The sequence below is a fragment of the Puma concolor genome, chromosome C1 (assembly GCF_028749965.1).
Source record: "Puma concolor isolate L17-30 chromosome C1, mPumCon1.1.hap2, whole genome shotgun sequence".
NCBI classification, from domain to species: Eukaryota; Metazoa; Chordata; class Mammalia; order Carnivora; family Felidae; genus Puma; species Puma concolor.
Window position 1 is genome coordinate 98363739 of NC_141674.1, and position 21116 is coordinate 98384854.

The 21116-nt window shown below is 41.2% G+C and overlaps 1 long non-coding RNA gene across 1 annotated transcript; it reads left to right on the plus strand.

Annotated features, from left to right (window-relative positions):
• Positions 1–12861: 12861 nt before the first annotated feature.
• Positions 12862–21061, plus strand: LOC147578269 (uncharacterized). Its single transcript, XR_015255016.1, has 2 exons — positions 12862–12939; positions 20494–21061. It is a non-coding gene; the product is annotated as an uncharacterized LOC147578269 (long non-coding RNA).
• The last annotated feature ends 55 nt before the right edge of the window (positions 21062–21116 follow it).

Consider the following 21116-nt stretch of genomic DNA (forward strand, 5'->3'; position numbering starts at 1 on the left):
TGTAGGAAACAGACAAAAAAAATGTTCATGATTGTTTTAAGAACTGTGAAGAAAGATAAAGCAGGGAAGGGGAAAAGGGGCTGGAGAGGTTATTTTGTGCAATATTTTATGGTTTTCAGTGTATAAGCCATTCGCCTCCCTGGATAAATTTATTCCTAGAAATCTTTTTCTTTTGGATAATGAAATTATCAAAAAAAAATATTTTCTTAATTTCCTTTTTGGATTGTTCATTGCTAGGATTTAGAAATAGAGCTGATTTTTGTGTTTTGGTCTTGTATCTTGCAAATTTACTGAATTTATTCGCTCTAGTAGTTTTTTGTGGATGCTTTAGGATTTTCTATATATAAGATCATGTCATCTGCAAATAGGGATAGTTTTACTTGTTCCTCTCTAACTTGGGTGCCTTTTATTTATTTTTCTTACCTAATTTCTCTGGCTAGAACGTCTAATACAAGGCTGGATAGAGCTGACAAAAAATTGGCATCCTTATCTTGTTCATGATCTTAAAGGATGGAAGCTGAAGGAGGGGGGGCTCCCAAGTGGGGAGTTTTCTAAATGGTGGGCGTGGCAGGCGGCCATTCTCACCTCCTGGTAGTTCTGCCTATGTAGGGGAAAAATTAACCCTTCCCAAAGAGAGGTCTGACCTTTGCCCTGGGAGGCATCCCTAAACTTTTGGAATGTTCTACCTGATAAGAGTGTCTTGTTTGCCTGGGGGCCTTGGGCCAGGTCAGATAGTCCATGCTAACAGTGTGATTTGTGGTGGGAGTTTTGGACCATGCAGTAGCAGTTAAACCTCCAGAGGAGCTGGAGACTAAGGTCAGCCAGGCATTCAATCACGTCTACATCTACATGACTGAGCCCCACTAAACATTCTGGACACAAAGGCTCGTGGGCTCTCCTAGTGGCAATGCCCCATGTGTATATATTGATGCTGTGGGAAGTAAGTGCTCTATACACAACTCCACTTTGAGAAGACACCGGATGCTGATCTGCACTTAAAACTCTTATGGATGTTGCCATATGTTCCTCTTCCCTTTGGGTGATTTTAAAGCTTTTTTTTTTTTTTTAAGTTTATTAGTTTATGTGTGCAGAGAGAGAAAGAGAATCCCAAGCAGGCTCTGCACTGCCAGCATGGAGCCTGATAAGGGGCTCAAACCCACAAACTGTGAGATCATGACCTGAGCTGAAACCAAGAGTTGGATGCTTAACCAACTGAGCCACCCAGGTGCCCCTTCCCTTGACTGACTTTAATGTGTATCCTTTTACTATAATACATCATAATTATGAATGTAACAGCTTTCAGTGAGTTTTGTGAGTCCTTCTAGCAAATTATCAAAACTGAGGGTGGTCTGGGGAGCCCCCAAGTTTGCAGCTGGTGTTAGACATGATTCCCAAAATTTGCATTGCTTTTGTGTAATCTTCACCCCTTGAGTGTGAGCTGGATTTATTGACTCATTTATAACAAAATATGACAAAAGTGATGGGATGTCCCTTCTGAAATTAGTTCATAAAGTAGGCTGAAGCTTCCATCTTGGGTGCCCTCTCTCATGTTGCTGGCCCAGGAAGGAAGATGGCTGTCCTGGGCCAGCCCTGTGGAGAGGCCCACGTGGTAAGGGACCAACAACCACCTGAATGAGCTCGGAAGTCTATCTCACCTCAGGTGAATCTTCAGATGAGACTGTAGCCCTGGCTGACAGTTTGAATGCAATCTCACAAGAGACTTTGAGCCAGAGGTACCCAGCTAAACCATGCCCTGATTCTTGACTCACAGAAACTGTGAGATAATATGTTTGTTTTTTTAAACCACTCTGTTTTGGAGTAACTTCTTATACAGTGGGCTACCATGGAAGGTGATCCGGGGAACCTGTGTATTTAGTATCCACAAATGTTTTTATCTGGAGGTCTTGTTTCTGGGGCCATTCAACTTCTTTGTAGAAGAATTTCCCAATCTCCCAGAATGCTTATGCCTGGCTGCCCGAGTTCAGGGGCCAAAGCTGGAAAAGAGACTGACCTTTCACCAGTTCCCTCCATTTTTAGCCCAAAGGCAAACCCCCGCCCTCAGGTGTGTCTGCTGTACTTAAATCTGGAGCCCTTCTCACATCATCTATCCCAAAAGTTTGTAGCCAGACTACACCCAGGTGGAGAAGGGGCCTGTTGGGTCTAACTACTCTCTATATGGTCTTGACCAATTCTTGTTCTCAGCCTTTTAAAGTCACTAGTGCCATTCACATAAATCAATTCCAGAAAGGTTATGGATCTACCATGAAAGACAAAACTATAAAGCTTTTAGGAGATAATACAGAAGAAGATCTTCATGACCTCAGGATAGAGAATTATTTCTTAATCTAGTTCCTTTTTTTTTTTTTTTTTAACATTTATTTATTTTTGAGACAGAGAGAGACAGAGCATGAACAGGGGAGGGTCAGAGAGAGGGAGACACAGAATCTGAAACAGGCTCCAGGCTCTGAGCTATCAGCACAGAGCCCAACACGGGGCTCGAACTCACAGACCGCGAAATCATGACCTGAGCTGAAGTCGGCCGCTTAACCGACTGAGCCACCCAGGCGGCCCTCTTAATCTAGTTTCAAAAAGTATCAATTATGAAGGAAAAAAAAAATGATAAATTGGCCTACATTAAATATAAGAACTTTTATTCATCCAAAAACAAATTATCAAAATTATCAAAATTAGAAAGATATTTATAACTTATATAACTCACAAAGGGCTCATAGACTATATAAAGGTATCTTAAAAGTCTGTAAGTAAACAAAGGCAAGCCATTGGGAAAAACGGGCAAAAAATTCTGAATAGGCATTTCATAAATGAGGATGAGGGGTTTTAGAGTGATGGGGGTTCAGAGCCGACAGCCAAGAAAGAATTCTTGAGACATCTTTGGTGCAAAAAAAGGTTCTTTTAGTAAAGCACAGGGACAGGACCCGTGAGCAGAAAGAGCTTGACTGGGGTTGTGAAGTTTATATACTATGGAGCTGGGGGAGATAAAGTCAAGAGGAAGTTTCTTAAAGGTATTTCCATAGGCTAAAGAAGACTCATAGATTACTGGAGGCCTAGCTATTGTCAAGCTAAGGTTTTTCCCTCTGGCAAATCATTAGCATTAAGACAGTTCCTGGAGATTAGGCTGTTGATAAGATTGCCCTTTTTTTCTTGTAATTTTATTAAGATATTTGTATACTGATGGAGACTCTTGTCCTGCAGGACTGTGATCTCTATCAGTTAACCATTGGTTAACCTTTCCTTTGTCCTTGGGCAACCAGGAGTGCCTGAGGAATGTCACATATATCCCACCTGGTGGGGAGGGGGTTGTGGGGTGGGAAAGTTGGTTTGTGGGGTGTCAGTTTACCATATGCTCCCTCATAAAACACATTTAACAAACATGAAGAACTGCTTAAGATTGTTGGTAATCAGTGAAATGCAAAGAAAATTCTAAGTGAGCTACCACAACGCATCCATTGGGGTACAATGCAAATATCCATCAGCAGAAGCATGGTAAATAAATTATTGTTATGTTCAGACAAGAGAATACTATCCTTCCAAGAAAATGCATAAAGATCCAAGTAACGTAATGCGTGAATCTTTTTTAAGTAGGCTCCATGCCCAACATGGGGCTTGAACTCACAACCCTGAGATCGAGAGCTGCATGTGGGGCGCCTGGGTGGCTCTGTTGGTTAAGCGTCCGACTTCAGGTCAGGTCATGATCTCGTGGTCCGTGAGTTCAAGCCCTGCATCACGTTCTGCTGCTTTGGATTCTGTGTCTCCCTCGCTCTCTGCCCCTCCCCCACTCATGCTCTGTCTCTGTCTCTCAAAAATGAATAAACATTAAAAAAAAATTTTTTTTTAAATAAAAAGAGTTGCATGCTCTGCCAACTGAGCCAGCCAGCCACCCCTATAATGGATGAATCTTGAAACAGATTTTTAAAAATATGCATTTATTTATTTTTTAAATATTTATTTATTTTTGAGAGAGGGACAGAATGTGAGTGGGGGAGGGGCAGAGAGAGAGGGAGACAAAGAATCCAAAGCAGGCTCCAGGCTCTGAGCTGTCCACTCAGAGCTTGACACAGGACTCAAACTCATGAACCATGAGATCATGACCTGAGCCAAAGTCGGACACCCAACTAACTGAGCCACCCAGGTGCCCCAAAACACATTTTTAAATAAACAAAGCATGTTACAAAAAAATATAGTGTGAGTCTATTTATATAAAGTCTAAAATCAGGGGCACCTAAGTGGCTCAGTTGGTTGACCGTCTGATTCTGGATTTCAGCTCAGGTCATAATCTCAGGGTTCACGAGATCAAGCCCAAGTTGGGCTCCAGGCTCACAGGGCAGAGCCTGCCTGGGATTCTCTCCCTCCCTCTCTCTCTGCCCCTCCCTGAGCTCCTGCTCTCTCTCTCTCAAAAATTAAATACATTTTTTTAAAAAGCTTAAAATCAAGCAAAACCAGGAATATATATGTATATATATAAGACATATATAGTTATGTATATAAAGTATATAATTACCATAAAAGTAAGGCTAGTGGTTATCAAGAAGGAATGCTAGTAATGTTGCATTTCCTGACTTGGGTAGTGTTTAGTGAGTATGTGCCTCATAATGATTGGTTATTTTGTAATTCATACTTCAGGTATTTTTCTGTATATCTTTTATATTTAGTAATCAAGAAATTTAATTAGGGGCACCTGGGTGGCTCAGTTGGGTAAGCAACTGACTGTTGATTTCGGCTCAGGTCATGATCTCACAGTTTGTGAAATATTGGCCTCCTCACTGACAGGATGTAGCCTGCTTGAGATTCTCTCCACCCCCGCTCCCCATCTCTGCCCCTACCTTGCTTATGCTCTCTTTCTCTCTCAAAATAAATTTTTAATTTAAAAAAAAGAATGAAACTTCATTCTTCAAAGTTTCATTCTCTTTTTTTTTTTTTTTTTTTTTGTCTTCTCTATATTTTTTGCTGTTATTGTTACTGTAGTTCTGCTATCTAAAATACCCTGTTTTGGGCTTCCCAGCTGGCTCAGTCAATAAGACATGTGACTCTTGATCTCAGGGCCATGAGTTCAAGCCCCACATTGGGCATAGAGCTTACTTCTTCTGGCTTAAAACTGTCTGTAACCTTTATATGTGAAAGATAGTTTGGCCGAATAAAAAACACTGTATAACTGGAGAATGCTGGTGGACACCAAGTGATCAAGGTTAACATCACCAGTAAGAAACAGACACATCACATTGTACCTGTGATGTGATGCACTGAGCAGGGCTCCTTGTGGCATTCTTCCCACTAGTTCAGAACCTTAGTAATCATAAAAAACATCACAAAACTGTGGGATGATTATCCCAATTGCAGGAGTCTATGAAATAACTCATCAGTGTTCTTCAAAAGTGTCAAGGACACTTTGTAGTCACTAAATACTTTCTGTGTTCATTATTTTTTAACAGTTGTCAAGGATTTCACAGTATGGCTGTTCTGTAGTTTATTTAACCAGTTTTGCATTAACACATTTTTAATATTGCCAGCTTTTCAATGTTACAAACAATACTTCTGTGAACATCATTGTACATGGATCATTGGGTTTTTGTGCAAATAAATCTATAGAGTTCATTCTTGGATCAAAGTGTACATGCATTCAAAAAAATTTTTATATGTATTATCAAATTGCCTTCTCAGGGGTGTCTCAGTCGGTAAAGCATGTGACTCTTGATCTTGGGGTTGTGAGTTCGAGCCCGTGGTGGGTGTAGAGATTACCTTAAAAAAAAGATATTAAAAAAAATTGCCTTCTCAAACGGCTATCATAATTTATAGCACTTTTTTTCTCTATCCGTACCCTCAACATTCCAAAAGTTCTTTTCTTTCATATTTTCTGCAACACTGAGCATTATCAATTATTTTTTTTAATTTTTAAACTGACTTTTAAGTCAGTTTGAGACAGAGAGTGCGTGAGTGGACAGAGGGTCAGAGAGAAACGGGAGAGAGAATTTCAAACAGGCTCCACACTGCCAGTGCAGAGCCCAACGCAAGGGTTGAACCCACAAACCATGAGATCATACCCCAGCTGAAATCAGGAGTTGGATGCTTAACCAACTGAGCCACCCAGATACCTGGAGCCAATGAAGACTTTTAAAGAAAAATTTAAAGAAGATGTAGAACGGAGTGACATATTAGGTTAACTTTGGAGGGAAGATTACTCTGGTAGCAGCTTTGAGGGTGAAGTAGTAGGAAAAGAATGGCTATAAGGAGAAGAGGGAAAAGCCTGTTCCTGTTTTTCAGAGATGAGGAAGACCTGAACTCATGACAAGTGGCAGTGAATGCAGAGGAGATCGGGATTCAGCCGACATTTCCAAAGTACATGAGTACAATTGGGTGGTCTTTTGGATACAGGATTAGGGAGGTGTCGAGGACAAGTTAAGTACAAGAATCTTGCAGAACATCCAGTGGAGTTGTCCATGGACTACTGGGGGGAGAGTTCTAGCTAAAGATACAGATTAGTGAGTCGTTCAGTTTATTGGTGGTAATTGATGCCTATGGAAACGGATGGCTCAGGTAAAACAACCCAACAGAGCCTTAGGGAACACCAGCATGTAAGTAACAGGCAGGAGAGAAATAGCCCATAAAAATATAGATAAAAACTGGTAAAACAGGTAGGAAGATAATTAACATAGAAAATAGAAAGCAATAAATACCATTAAAAAAACATACAAACAATGTAATGAGGGAGCTCAGAGGAGGATTACAGCTTAATCTTTCTGAGCCTCTGTTAAATCGTCTGTAAAATCAGGTTGGACTAAGTGGCCCCTGAAGTCTCTTCTGTCTCTAAACCTCTGAATCTATTCAGTGTCCAGTCACATGCCCACTAACACGGTAGATGGTATGAGAAGACACAAGGCACAACCCTTGCTGTGGAGGAGTTTTCAATCTACTGGATTGAAACACACCAAAAGCTGCTGGAGATAGAGATCATTTATAATTAAGGGGTGAATTTGTGGCATAGCCTGTGGGCTGAAAATCCAGTAAAGGAAGAGAGTACCATAGTATGTGTATGGAAGCTTACTGGATTTAGGTAGAGAAGAGAAGAGCCCGGGCAGAAATAAAGAAGTGAATTCACTGACCTCGATGAATTTGAAGATCTCAGTCGGGAACACATGGGAATTAGGGTTTTGGACAGGTAGGGTAAGGCAGGTTGTGGTGGTTCTTATACACCAGAGAATGGGGTTAGAATTGAATGGTGGCAGGAGGGAGCTTCTTGGGCAGGGTTGTGACATATTTAAGATACAAGACGTAGGTAGTTTGAGCTCAGCTATTTTTACTACACCAAATGTCTGCTGCTATTACACTTCTTCCCATTGCCAATTCCAGACCACGCTGTGGTATGCTGCCCAGCGCACGCCCAGATGGGTCTGAAGCACTCTAGCTTCTTGGCGAGTAGACCCCTGACAACTCTCAGCTAAGTCCCTCTCTGGAACTTGCCCTTGGCTGAGGAGAGCCACCTTGTCCCAATGTCATGCCGCCTCACCAGCTGCATCCCACATTCAATAGCTGGTTGACAGGGCTTAACAGAGGCCCACCTGACCCCCCACCCCCACCCCCGACCCAGTTGCAGAAAGACTCCACAGCGTCCTCTCCGCTCCAGACCTCCCAGAAGGCAACTGAGGCTTTGGGGGCAACTGCATCACAGTTCAACTTCTCTTGCCTAATCCTTCTTCCTTCATTCCCCCAAAGGTGCCCATGCCAAGGACACTTCCTGATAAACACCCTGCATGCTAATTTCCATTTCAGATTTTTCTCCTGGGGAACCAAACTGCAACACACACAATAATTACATTTTCACGCAGCTTTTCATCTATACTGCTTACCAATTTAAGTGCAAAGAAATTTTGTAAGCCCAGATTTTGGTTTGAGCAGTTTTCCTCAACGACCTTGATGGTCGCAGTTTAGAACACCAGAGCTAATCTTTGACAAAGCAGGAAAGAATATCCAATGGAATAAAGACAGTCTCTTCAGCAAGAAGTGCTGGGAAAACTGGACAGTGACATGCAGAAGAATGAACCTGGACCGCTTTCTTACACCATGCACAAAAATAAACTCAAAATGGATGAAAGACCTAAATGTAACCCAGGAAGCCATCAAAATCGTCAAGGAGAAAGCAGGCAAAAACCTCTTTGATCTTGGCCACGGCAACCTCTTACTCAACATATCTCCGGAGGCAAGGGAAACAAAAGCGAAAATGAACTACCGGGACCTCATCAAAATAAAAAGCTTCTGCACAGCGAAGGAAACAATCAGCAAAACTAAAAAGCAACCAACAGAATGGGAGAAGATGTTGGCAAATGACATATCAGAGAAAGGGTTAGTGTCCAAAATCTATAAAGAACTTATCAAACTCAACACCCAAAAAACAAATAATCCAGTGAAGAAATGGGCAAAAGACATGAATAGACACTTCTCCAAAGAAGACAGCCGGGTGGTGAACACATGAAAAAATGCTCAACATCACTCATCATCAGGGAAATACAAATCAAAACCACAATGAGATACCACCTTACACCTGTCAGAATGGCTAACATTAACAACTCAGGCAACAACAGATGTTGGCAAGGATGCGGAGAAAGAGGATCTCTCTTACACTGCTGGTGAGAATGCAAACTGGTGCAGCCACTCTGGAAAACTGTATGGAGGTTCCTTAAAAAACTAAAAATACAACTACCCTAAGACCCAGCAATTGCACTACTAGGCATTTATCCACGGGATACGGATGTGCTATTTTGAAGGGACACATGCACCCCCATGTTTATAGCAGCACTATCAACAGTAGCCAAAGTATGGAAAGAGCCCAGATGTCCATCGATGGATGAATGGATAAAGAAAATGTGGTATATATACATGATGGAGTATTACTCGGCAATCAAGAAGAATGAAATCTTGCCATTTGCACTACGTGGATGGAACTGGAGGGTATTATGCTAAGTGATATTAGTCAGTCAGAGAAAGACAAAAATCATATGACTTCACTCATATGAGGACTTTAAGAGACAAAACAGATGAACCTAAGGGAAGGGAAACAAAAATAATATAAAAACAGGGAGGGGGACAAAACAGAAGAGACTCATAAATATGGAGAACAGTCTGAGGGTTACTGGAGGGAGTGTGGGAGGGGGGATGGGCTAAATGGGTAAGGGGCACTAAGGAATCTACTCCTGAAATCATTGCTGCACTATATGCTAACTAATTTGAATGTAAATCTAAAAAACATAAAAAATAAAACAAGTTAATTTAAAAAAAAAAAAAAAGAACACCGAGAGCCACCTTTTATACAATGTGCAATTGTAAGATCACAATACCCCTTTGGCAGTATACCCCAGTTCGGTTTGTGAGGGGAGTATAGCCACAAACAGCTAAGCGCACATGATGAATACCGAACACAGTGAAGTGATGAGTTAGTGGTAACCATGTCTTGGCAGGATATACTCTTGGCTAATGGAGCACATCGCTGGGTGCCTTGTACAGTAATACACCTGGAGGTCACAGGTGTCATGCAGAGGTGGTCAGTCCGTAGCTGGAAATTTTACAAAGTGTTGTTTCAGGTCACAAAGGAACTGTGACCCCATTTGAGTTTTTTCTTTTTTACAGATTTTGCACCTAGCACCACGTTAAAAAAAAAAAAAAAAAAAAAAATATATATATATATATATATATACACACACACACACCAACCATTATACTATCAGATGCCTCTCAGCTAAGCACATTATTCTCCTTTAGTTTTTAAGCACCAGGAGCAAAGTTCGGAAATTTGAAAGTTGCAATAAAAACGGGCAACAAGATATTGTCATTCAAAGATTGGTGGTAAAGTGGTTAGCAATGTTAGAATGGTTGCCTTGAAGCGTCCGTAGCATCCAATTGCCCGTGCAAAATATCTTGCTAAGACAGTGATCGGTCTGGCAGCTTTTGAGGGAAGGAACTGCTGTGGAAAAGGGATTGGAGAGACTGAGCATCTATATTGCTGATGGCCTACGTCACTTTTTTGTCGTTACGATGCCTTGTTTTTCAAACGTCCCTTCCTTTACAAGATGAATAGATGTAGTTTAGAAACAAGTAACATTCACTGCCCAGGAAAACTGTCAAGTTTTTAACCCTGAAGTATGTAGACTTATATTGCACTCTTTATAACACATACAAATTCTGCAACGGGAAACATGTATTGAAAATGCAGCGCCTGCAATTGACATATTGCCAAAGAATAAATTATATCCTGTGCTATCATTGTGCTGAATTGTGTATTCAGCAATAATGAATACTAGGAGGAAATAGCAAAGTAGTAATTATACCAATTACAATTGATTAGTTGGTATTAACATAAAAAGATACACTCATTTTATTATTCTCTCTTATGTCACAAGAAGGCTGTGATGTATTAAGATATCTGGTTCCTCTCTAAATTTCCTTTCTTTTAAATGTTTCTTTTTTTTTTTTAACTTTATTTATTTTGAGAGAGAGAGGGGTGGGGCAGAGAGACAGAGGGACAGAGAGAATCCCAAGCAGGCTCTGAACCGCCAGATCATGACAGAATGATCCTGACCTGAGCCGAAATCAAGAGTCCGGCACTTAACTGCCTGAACCACACAGGCATCCATTTTTTTTTTTTTTTTAAGTTTATTTATTTATTTTGAGAGAGAGAGAAAAAAATAAAACATATGAGTGGGGAAGGGGCAGGGGAGAAAATAGAGTGAGAATCCCAAGCAAGCTCCACACCAGCAGTGTGGACCCCTATGCAGAGATTGAACACACAAACTGTGAGATCATGATCTGAGCCAAAGTCAAACACTTAACTGACTGAGCTACTCAGGTGCCCCTAAAATTTCTTTTTTTTTTTTTAAGATTTTAATTTAATTTAATTTAATTTAATTTAATTTAATTTAATTTAATTTAATTGTTTTAAGTTTATTTATTCATTTTGAGAAGAGAGCAAGCCGGGTAGGGGCAGAGAAAGAGAGAGAGGGAGAGAGAGAGAATCCCAAGTAGGTTCTGCAGAGTCAGCACAGAGCCTGATGTGTGGCTCAAAGTCACAAAACTGTGAGATCATGACCTGAGCCGAAATCAAGAGTTGGATGCTTAACCAACCGACTGAGCCACCCAGGCACCCCAAAAAGATTTTATTTTTAAGTAATTTCTACACATAACAGGGGGCTTGAACTTACAACCCCAAGATCAAGAGTCATGTGCTCTACTGACTGAGCCAGCCAGGCACCCTTAAATTTCTTTTTATAATTGATTAAATTCAGGGAATTTAGAAGCATACTGGGAATTTGTATTGTTACCCATGATGAAAATTTCTTTAGTGGGGCTAAATCGATTAAGCGTCTGACTTTGGCTCAGGTCACGATCTCCTAGTGCATGAGTTGGAGCCCCGGTTGGGCTCTGTGCTGACAGCTCAGAGCCTGGAGCCTGCTTCAGATTCTGTCTCCCTCTCTTTCTGCCCCTCCCCTGCTCATGCTCTCTCTCTTTCAAAAATAAATAAATAAATATAAAAAAAGAAAATGTCCTTAGTTATACTACAATTTTCATTGTTTTATGCTACTATGATTTCTAATTTTCTAATCTGTTTTTCCTGTGCTATTGTAATACTAGCACTTCATTTTTTTGCATTTTTTATAGAACAAAATAATGCAAAAGGACTAATAAATGGGGTACATCAATATCTACTATTGTTTATTTTTTGTTAGAAATGGAGATTAATGGTGGCGAAGTAATTGCTACTTTATATACAGTAGGACTCTGTTTCTTTGCAGGTCTCCAGGGTGAATTTGACAGTTTAGCAGGCTAAGTTGATCATCTTTTATTTTTCTGGTGGGTTGGGCACCCTTTATAGTTTGAACAATGAAAGCAAAACCTATGTGAGATTAAATTTAACCTCTGGGAAAAAACAGAAGAATTCTTCCATATGTGAAACATCAGAGTAAATTAACTATCTCCATTTTCTCATGTCATGGAATGGAGAGCAGACAGGTCGTATGAATTGCTGCATGAGCAATTCATTTGACTTTTTAATGACCTTGTACCCGCTATGGTCAAACAAGAATACTACAAGAAATAGGCAGTTTCTTTTTTAAAAGGAGGAGAGAATAACACAATGTGGACTGAAGGGGAGACCTTCAAACTTAGTGAAAAGCACAAGACATAAAATAAGGCAGAGGACATGGAAGGGTGGCAAAGCAGGTGTCCTCAGGGCCATTTTTAGTGAGCAGTTCAAATTTAATTACAATTGTCAGCAAAAGCCTAACATACACGGTCATTAACAAAATTCAGTTTAAGAAAGCTACTTTCTAAGCTGTACACACATCTTATTGAAAGGATTTGATTGTATAGTAGGGGAAGGGAACACTGATGAAAGGTAAAGCTGAACTTTTAACTGTCCTAATTATGTAACCTTAAACTCATACCCAAATTACTTGACCAAAAACTTTCAAGATTTGGAGAGAAAATTATCTTAGGGTTTTAACACCTCCCCTTCTCCTACTATATTTAAAACATTTCTTTTCACTTACTGAAATATAATGCAACATTAGAGTACTTCCCATTTCATTTCTAAGTTTTGCATAATGAGATTATGTATTCACGTGAACAAAATTTCGTTATAGAAAGATGTTAATAACTATTTTAAAGGCATTTCTAGGGGCACCTGGCTGGCTCAGTCAGTGGAGCGTGTGACTCTTGATCTCGGCGTTGTGAGTTCAAGCCCCACATTGGGTGTAGAGATTACTTTGAAAAAAAAAAATCTTAAAAAAAAAAGGCATTTTTATTTGTAGCAAATTGTATATAAACTAATATTACTAGTGTACTTCTTTTTATTCTCTTCAGTTGGTTTGATCTTCTCTTGTAATTAATACTTTTATGATGGTACAAAATCAGATTTGGGAAACCAAAGTTTAACAGAAGGTAAGTCATAATGTTGCAGTTGATATTAATGGTGTCTAATGTAGAGTAAAATCTCATTTTAGTGAATATGAATTGCTATGTTGTATCCAAATCTCATTAAAATGGAAATTTACTGCTACTGAGCGTAGACAGACTATTTAATCATGTAAGTAAAATACAAAGCATATTGTTCACATCACTATCAGCACAGCGTTCCCCTTTTTCCTTGTCTATGTGCCACCCTTTCTTCTAATGTTAGCTTGACAGTAATTCATAGTGTGATGTTAGATAAGTCCTCACTATCCAGGTGTAAGATTCCTGGCTGGTGAACGTGGAAATTAAGGGCATGACTCACAAGTTGCATACATCACTTCAGGCCCTATCTCACTGAACACAACCTAGTCACATGGGGTATGCACATGATTGGATGGGAAACTAGGAAATTAGTTTTTAGCTAAGCAGCCATGTGCCCAGCTAAAACTTCTATTATTATAGAAGGGGATAACATATGTTAGAGGGACAAGTGGTGGCCCTGCTACAATAAGTCACTGAGAGAGTGTGCTCTGAGTTTACCCTCCTTCCTTCTCAAAAGACATGTAAGAATCCAAGTAAGGGCACCTCAGTGGCTCAGTGAGCATCTGACTCTTGATGTCGGCTCATGTCATGATCTCAAGGTCGTGAGATTAAGCCCCATGTGCGGCTCCATACTGGGGCTTCGAGCCTGCCTAAGGTTCTCTCTCTCTTCCTCTGCCCCTCCCCCATGCGTTCTCTCTCTCTCTCTCTCACAAAACAAAAAAAAAAACTACCCAAGTAAGATAGATATTATAGGGAGAATCTTGAATCTGTATAACATATTTAAAAAGACACTTATCGGGCGCCTGGTTGACTCAGTTAAGTGTCCGACTCTTGAGTTTAGCTCAGGTCATGATCTCACATTCCTGCCAAGTGTGCAGTACTAGCCTGCATCCTAGCCTTGCCAGAAACCCCAACAATGCTAAGCCCTCTGTTTCCCAGGATTCACTTACAACCTTGTTCCCTAATTTCCCCAGAATAGACTTTTTGTAGCTGTCAGCGAAGCCATAACCAGAACAAGACCCAGAGATTGTTTAGTTTATTTTCTCTCAGGGGCCTTCAACCAATGGCTGAAATATTGCCTTCTGCTATAGACTGAATATCTGTGTCCCCTCTCCCGTCTGCAAATTCGTATGTTGAAATCTAATACCCAATATGATGGTATTCGGATGTGGGAGCCTTTGGGAGGTGATTAGGTCCTGGGGGGTAGAACAGGAACAGGATTAGTGCCCTTGTGAAAGAGACCCCAGAGAGTTTCCCCCATCTTCTGCCATATGATGACACTTTGAGAAGACGGGCTGTCTGTGAACCAGGAAGTGGGCTCTCAGTAGATACCAAATCTGCTGATGTCTTGGATTTCCCAGTCTTTTCTGGCTTATTCTCTCCATCTAAAGAGGAGCTTCCTCTGTACAACAGGAGCTAAAGCCAAGGCAACTCCAGACTTCCCACTTCTCCACCTTCCCTCCTGTAAGAACCCTTGGGATTACGTTGGGCCACCCAGATTAATCCAGGATAATTTCCCCATCTCATGAACCTTAATTAAATTACATCTGCATAATTCCTTTTGCCAAGGAAAGTTAACACATTTATAGGTTCCAGGGATTTTGATCCGAACATGTGAGGGCCATTATTCAGCCTACTATAAAGATCTAGTATAAAGAAATATGAAAGGTAATTAATATAAATACTGAGAAGCAAGCACCACCTAGCTCTGTACAGAGAAGGTGTCTAGAAGACAGCCGTTTTGGGGCACCCGCGTGGCTCAGTCGATTAAGTGTCCGACTTCGGCTCAGGTCATGATCTTACAGTTCGTGGGTTTGAGCCCCACATTGGGCTCTGTACTGACAGCTCAGAGCCTGGAGCCTGTTTCAGTTTCTGTGTCTCCCTCTCTCTCTCTGCCCCTGCCCCGCTCTGTCTGTCAAAAATAAAACATTAAAAACAATTTTTTTAGAAGACAGCCGTCTTCTCACTGTGTCAGATGGCAGAAGAGGGAAGGAACTCTCTGGGGTCTTTTTTACAAGGGCACTAATCAGAAGAGTACATCCACCAGCAGCTCCTTCAGAAAGGATACTTAGGTAGTAGGTGTTTTTGAGATCTCACTTGACTGAAAGTCTTTATTCTATCCTCAACTTAATAATTTGACTAGTTATAGAATTATAGGTTAGAAAATTTTCTTAAGAATTCTAAAGGCACTGCTCCTTTCGTTCTAGCTTCCAGAGTTGATGCTGAGAAGCCTGAAGATGTTTTGATTCTAGATTTTTTTTCAAGGTTGTTTCTGTATTCTCTTCCATCAGGAAGTGTCCTCATATCCTTTGTTATCATAAACATTTAAGAATGGCCCACGCCATTCTTAATGGGCTCCTGGGTGGCCGGTTAAGTGTCCTACTCAGGCTCAGGTCATGATCTCATGGTTTGTGAGTTCGAGCCGTGGGCTCTGTGGTGACAGCTCGGAGCCTGGAGCCTGCTTTGGATTCTGTGTCTCCTTCTCTCTCTGCCCCTCCCCCACTTATGCTCTGTCTCTCTTGATCAAAAATAAATAAATGTAAAAAAAAAAAATTAAAAAAAAAAAAAAAAGAATGGCTCACTGGCATCATCTTGAGGATGCTTGAGATCACACCCAGATACTTGCCAGGGCCCTCCTCGGTTCATGGCAAAGAGCTCAAAAACAAATGCACCACCATCCCCATCTTTGGTCCGGAGGACACCACAAATGTTGTTCTAGTGAGCATTATTGATTCTCGATTCTTGATATGCTTCTCCAAGATCTTCCAGAATCTTTTTTGTCCATGGTGTTCTGACACTTCATAAATAACATGCTTGGAAGTTTGTTTATTCTTATCTGTTGTTCTGGGACCTTGAAATCTGGAAACTCATATCATTCAGTTCTGGAAAATTCTGAATTATTTTTCTGATGATTTCCTCCTTCCGTTTTTTGTTTTTCTCTCAAAAATATTTGGATATTGATCTTCCCAATTAGTCTTCTTATTTTTTCCCTCTATTTTCTATTTTTGCATTTTTGGCTACACTTTCTGGAAGAGTTTGTCAACTTTTACATTCCTAACAGATCTATTGAATTTTAATTTCTGCTACCATGCTTTTTAATTCCTAGGAGCTGTTTTGTTCTCTAGGTGTTCCTTAACAAAACAGTTTTTGTTTTTTTTTTTTATCTTCTGACTTCTCTGAGGATATATTTTTCTTTTTTTTTTTTTTAATTTTTTTTTCAACGTTTTTTTTTTTTATTTTTGGGACAGAGCGAGACAGAGCATGAACGGGGGAGGGGCAGAGAGAGAGGGAGACACAGAATCGGAAACAGGCTCCAGGTTCCGAGCCATTAGCCCAGAGCCCGACGCGGGGCTCGAACCCACGGACCGTGAGATCGTGACCTGGCTGAAGTCGGCCGCTTAACCGACTGCGCCACCCAGGCGCCCCTCTTCTTCTTTTTTTTTTTTACGTTTATTTATTTTTGAGACAGAGAGAGACAGAGCACGAACGGGGGAGGGTCAGAGAGAGAGGGAGACACAGAATCGGAAACAGGCTCCAGGCTCTGAGCAGTCAGCACAGAGCCCGACGCAGGGCTCGAACTCACGGACTGCGAGATCATGACCTGAGCCGAAGTCGGACGCTTAACCGACTGAGCCACCCAGGCGCCCCTTCTTCTTTTTTTTTCTAATAAACCCTATCCCCAACGTGGGGCTGGAACTCATAACCCCACAATCAAGAGTCATGTGTTTTACTGACTAAGCCAGCCAGGCACCCCATCTGAGGATATAGTTCTTAAAAATCAAAAGGTTTTATTTTTCTTTCTCCATCTGTTAATTTCCCCACAAGGTTTTCTCTGTTTTTGTTCCTTGTCTTTCTTGATAAAGAAGTTTCCTAGCTATCTATCTGGTAATCCTTGATTGTTTTTTATTCAAGAGTGGGGAAGTAAAACACAGATTAGAAGCTATGTGTGTGAGGGGTACCTTGGTGGCTCAGTCGGTTGAGCATCCAGCTCTTGATTTTGGCTCAGGTCATGATCCCAGGGTCGTGGAACTGAGTTCTGTGTCAGGCTCTGCGCTGAGCATTGATCCTGCTTGAGATTCTCTACCTCTCTCTCTCTCTCTCTCTCTCGCTCTCTCTCTCCTCTGCCCTCCCCCACTCATGTTCTAATTTTATTTAAAAGCTCTATGTGTTGGAGTGGGAGGGGTGTTGAGCATCACTGCTAAGTGACTTGTCTGGGTCATTTTTTTAATTTTTTTTAACCTTTATTTATTTTTTTTGAGACAGAGAGAGAGACGGGGGAGGGTCAGAGAGAGAGGGAGACACAGAGTCCGAAACAGGCTCCAGGCTCTGAGCTGTCGGCACAGAGCCCGACACGGGGCTTGAACTCACAGACCCTGAGATCATGACCTGAGCCGAAGTCGGATGCTCAACTGACTGAACCACCCAGGCGCCCCGTTGGCTGGGTCATGTGTTAAAAAACTGTCAATTTCAACAACTTCAGGGTTTTTTTCTCTTGGGCTAGTCAGGTTCTCCAAATACTTTCTATTTCGTGCTGAGAGAGGGCCGAGAGCAGGGGATGGCGTGACGGGTAACAGCCTTGTGTATCCACTGACATAATGCTTGTTTTCAACTGAACTGTGGCTCTTTCTTGTAACATAACCTCTTTTATTCTCCTAGGGCTGCTGTGAGAACATACCACACACCGAGTGTCTTAAAACAACAGAACTTACTGTCTTACAGTTCTGGGGCCTAGAAGTTTGAAGTCAAGGTGTCAGCAAGGCCATGCTCTTTCCGAAGGCTCTAGGAAGAATACATCCTCCCAGTTTCTGGTGGTTGCCAGCGAGCCCTGGTATTCCTGGGCTTGTAGACTCATCACTGTAATCTGTCTTTACGTGGTGTTGCTCTCTTGGTCTGTCTTCACAATGCCTTCCGTGTGTGTGTGTGTGTGTGTGTGTCTTCCCCTCTTCTCAGGACAGCACCAGAATGGACTTAGGGCCCATCCTCTCTGTGGGTACCTACTTTGCTCTGCCCCATCTAATGACTTTAGGACTGAAGTTGGAAAGGGAGTGGGAGGGATATTAAAGCATGTCTAAGTTTAGAAAAACCAAATATGTCTACAAATTCAACATTATTCCCAACGGAGATGGAATCTAATTCCTCTCCCTTGAATACGGCCTGGCTTTACTGCCTTGCTTCGAACAAACACAACAGGTAAGAAGTAACAGTGTGACTTCTGGGGCCAAGTCACAGAAGGTAATACATCTTATGCTGGACTCTCTGACATATGCCTTTGGAGGAGCTGTCACGTAAGAAGTCTGGCTACCCTGAAGCCTCTATGCGAGAGAAACCACATAGACAGAGAGAGAGGTGCCCAAGGATTCCTGAAAGTCCCAGTCAGCTGTCAGTTGTTTGATTCTTCCCAGCCCATGTGTCAGATACAAGTGAATCTATTGAGAAAACACTAGTCCCGGACACCCTCTGACCACAACTGTAAGAAAATCCTTAAGTACTTTCTACCTAAGCCCAGTAAATCCCCAGAACTGTGAAAGATATCATAAATGCTTGTCTGGGGTGGCAGTAATACTGGATTTGAATGAACAGCAGAAAGGAAGAGGGGTAGGAGGAGTAAAGGAATAAAAAAAAAAGTGTAGAAGCAGACTCCACACTGACAGCAGTGAGCCCGATGTGGGGCTTGAATTCATGAACCATGAGATCATGACCTGAGCCAAAGTCAGACGCTCAACTGACTGAGCCACCCAGGCGCCCCTAAAAAAAAGAAAAAAAGAAAAAAAAAATATATATATATATATTTTTTCTTTATTTATTTATTCATTCTGAAAGAGAGAGAACATGAGCAGGGGAGGGATGGAAAGAGAGGGAGAGAATCCCAAGCAGTCTCTACACTGACAGTGAGTAGCCTGATGCAGGGCTCAAACTCATGAATCTCTGAGATCATGACCTGAGCGGAGATCAAGAGTTGGATGCTTAACCAACTAAGCCATCCAGGCACCCCCACTAAAATAAATTTTTTAAAGATTTTAAGTTATCTCTACACCCAACATGGGACTTGAACTCACAACCCTAAGATCGAGTGTTGCACATTCTACCAACTGAGCCAGCCAGATACCTCTGTGATTAAAATATTTAAGACAATTTACAAACATGTCTGTGAAATTGATGGTAACTGAAAGCTGTCTTTCATATGGGCTAGGAAGCTCCATTTCTCTTAAAGTTGATAAAGGGTTAACTATCTCACACTTTTCTCTGCTCATTATTTTCCCTTGTAGGATGACAACCAAAGAGATCTCAATCTGCATTGTATACTGTTTGACAAACACTCTAAAAATCAAGTGTTTTGTTGCATGTAGTGTTACGATCTTCAGGAAAAAATACCTGGTTATTTTATCTTGAAGGCTTAAGTTAGGATGGTTTAACTTAAGCCTTAGGAAGGCTTAAGTTAGGATAAAAAAAATCCAATTCAAACTGACTTGTAAAACAGTAAGTTCACTGGCTCACGTTGGCCTAGTGGTGGGGCTAGTGACCTTGCTCAGTTTATCCAATGTCCTGCAGACTTGTTTTCTCTTAGCTTTGTTGGAGGCATCCTCAAACTCTGTGTAGTTATTTATGAATGAGAGGAATCTCAATTAATGGGACAAACTTTATGAGTATGATCAATCTAGAGAAAGAGAACTATTAATCTTAATTTACAGATTTGTCATTGAGCTGCTTTCTGTGGAGTAATGCACTCTGAACCTGGCACACCAAACTCACCTTGGCCAAGGAAACACACAAGCTCTGTAAGCTGGTCACTATACTAGACTGGGATTTACTAGCAAAATAGCGAAAAAGGGAATACCACTGGACAGAGTGTGGTAAGGGACCGGGATTACCTAAAGTCTAGTCTCTCAGGCAGGGAACAGCAAAAGATACAATTTCTTGGGGCTGAGAAGGTGAAGCAAATTGGATTAGGCATTAGTGGAATGAATTTTCCAGTGGAGCAAGAATATAATTAAAAAAAAAAAAAAAAGATGGAAATATTTGGTGTCACAAGTCACTTCAAGTTATGACCTTAAACCAGTAACCCTCTGCTCCCAAGATGTATTCTCTCTCCACCATTAAGAAAAAACAGAGAAACACTGGGGCACCTGGCTGGCTGCACCGACTTGTGCAGCATGCGACTCAATCTCAAGGTCATGAGTTGAAGCCCCACATTGGGTGTGGAGCCTACCTAAGAAACAAAAAGGGGGGAGTGCCTGGGTGGCTCAGTCAGTTAAGCATCCCACTTTTGATCAGGGCTCTTAGGTCATGATCTCAGTTTGTGAGATCGAGCCCCGCATTAAGGCTTTAGTGAGCACAGTGTGGAGCCTGCTTGGGGTTCTCTCTCTGCCCCTCTCCCTTGCACGCTTGTGTGCTCTCAAAATAAATAAAAAAACCCAAAAACTTGAGAAACATTGTTTTAAAACTCCCAACTTACCGCCTCCTCCAATAATGGGTTTTGCTGCTGTTTACCTTTTATTTCAGAATCACAATAAACTCAACGCTGCATTACAGCTCGACGTGGGATAAGGAGACCCTGGAACCCAAAGAACAGCGGTGAGATTACAGGAGGCTGCAAGCAGATGTGCCGCAAAGATTTTGTACTGAATCAGGAAGTCATCTTTTATACTCGTCAATTCCTTACAAGTGGAGGGTTAGAACACAACTCTGGAGCTACGCTACTGGATCAAACACCTGGATGACTTTCTAGCTATAGAACTTCGACAAGTTTCTTCATCAGCACCCACTATAAGTCTGTGTACGGGAATGGCAGTACCTACTTCCTAGGGTTTCTGTGAGGATCAAATGATTTTTGTATTCACGTCAGTTCACCTACCTCAAGTGCTTAGAACGGGGGTCCAAGCTTCATGAAATTGTTACCTCTGATGATGATAACAACGGACGACACAGATGGACACTGTATTTCAGAAGTCTTGCATGGCAATCAAAAATCTGTTTAGAACTAACCCTTTATTTGAAACTATATAAACCAAAAGTTTCCAACTGATTGTACATGTTAAAAACTTTCTATAAATATCTCTTGGATACAAAATTTGGTCCAGTCGTTCAAAATTAATTCTATAATATTATTCTAAATTCATACTTAT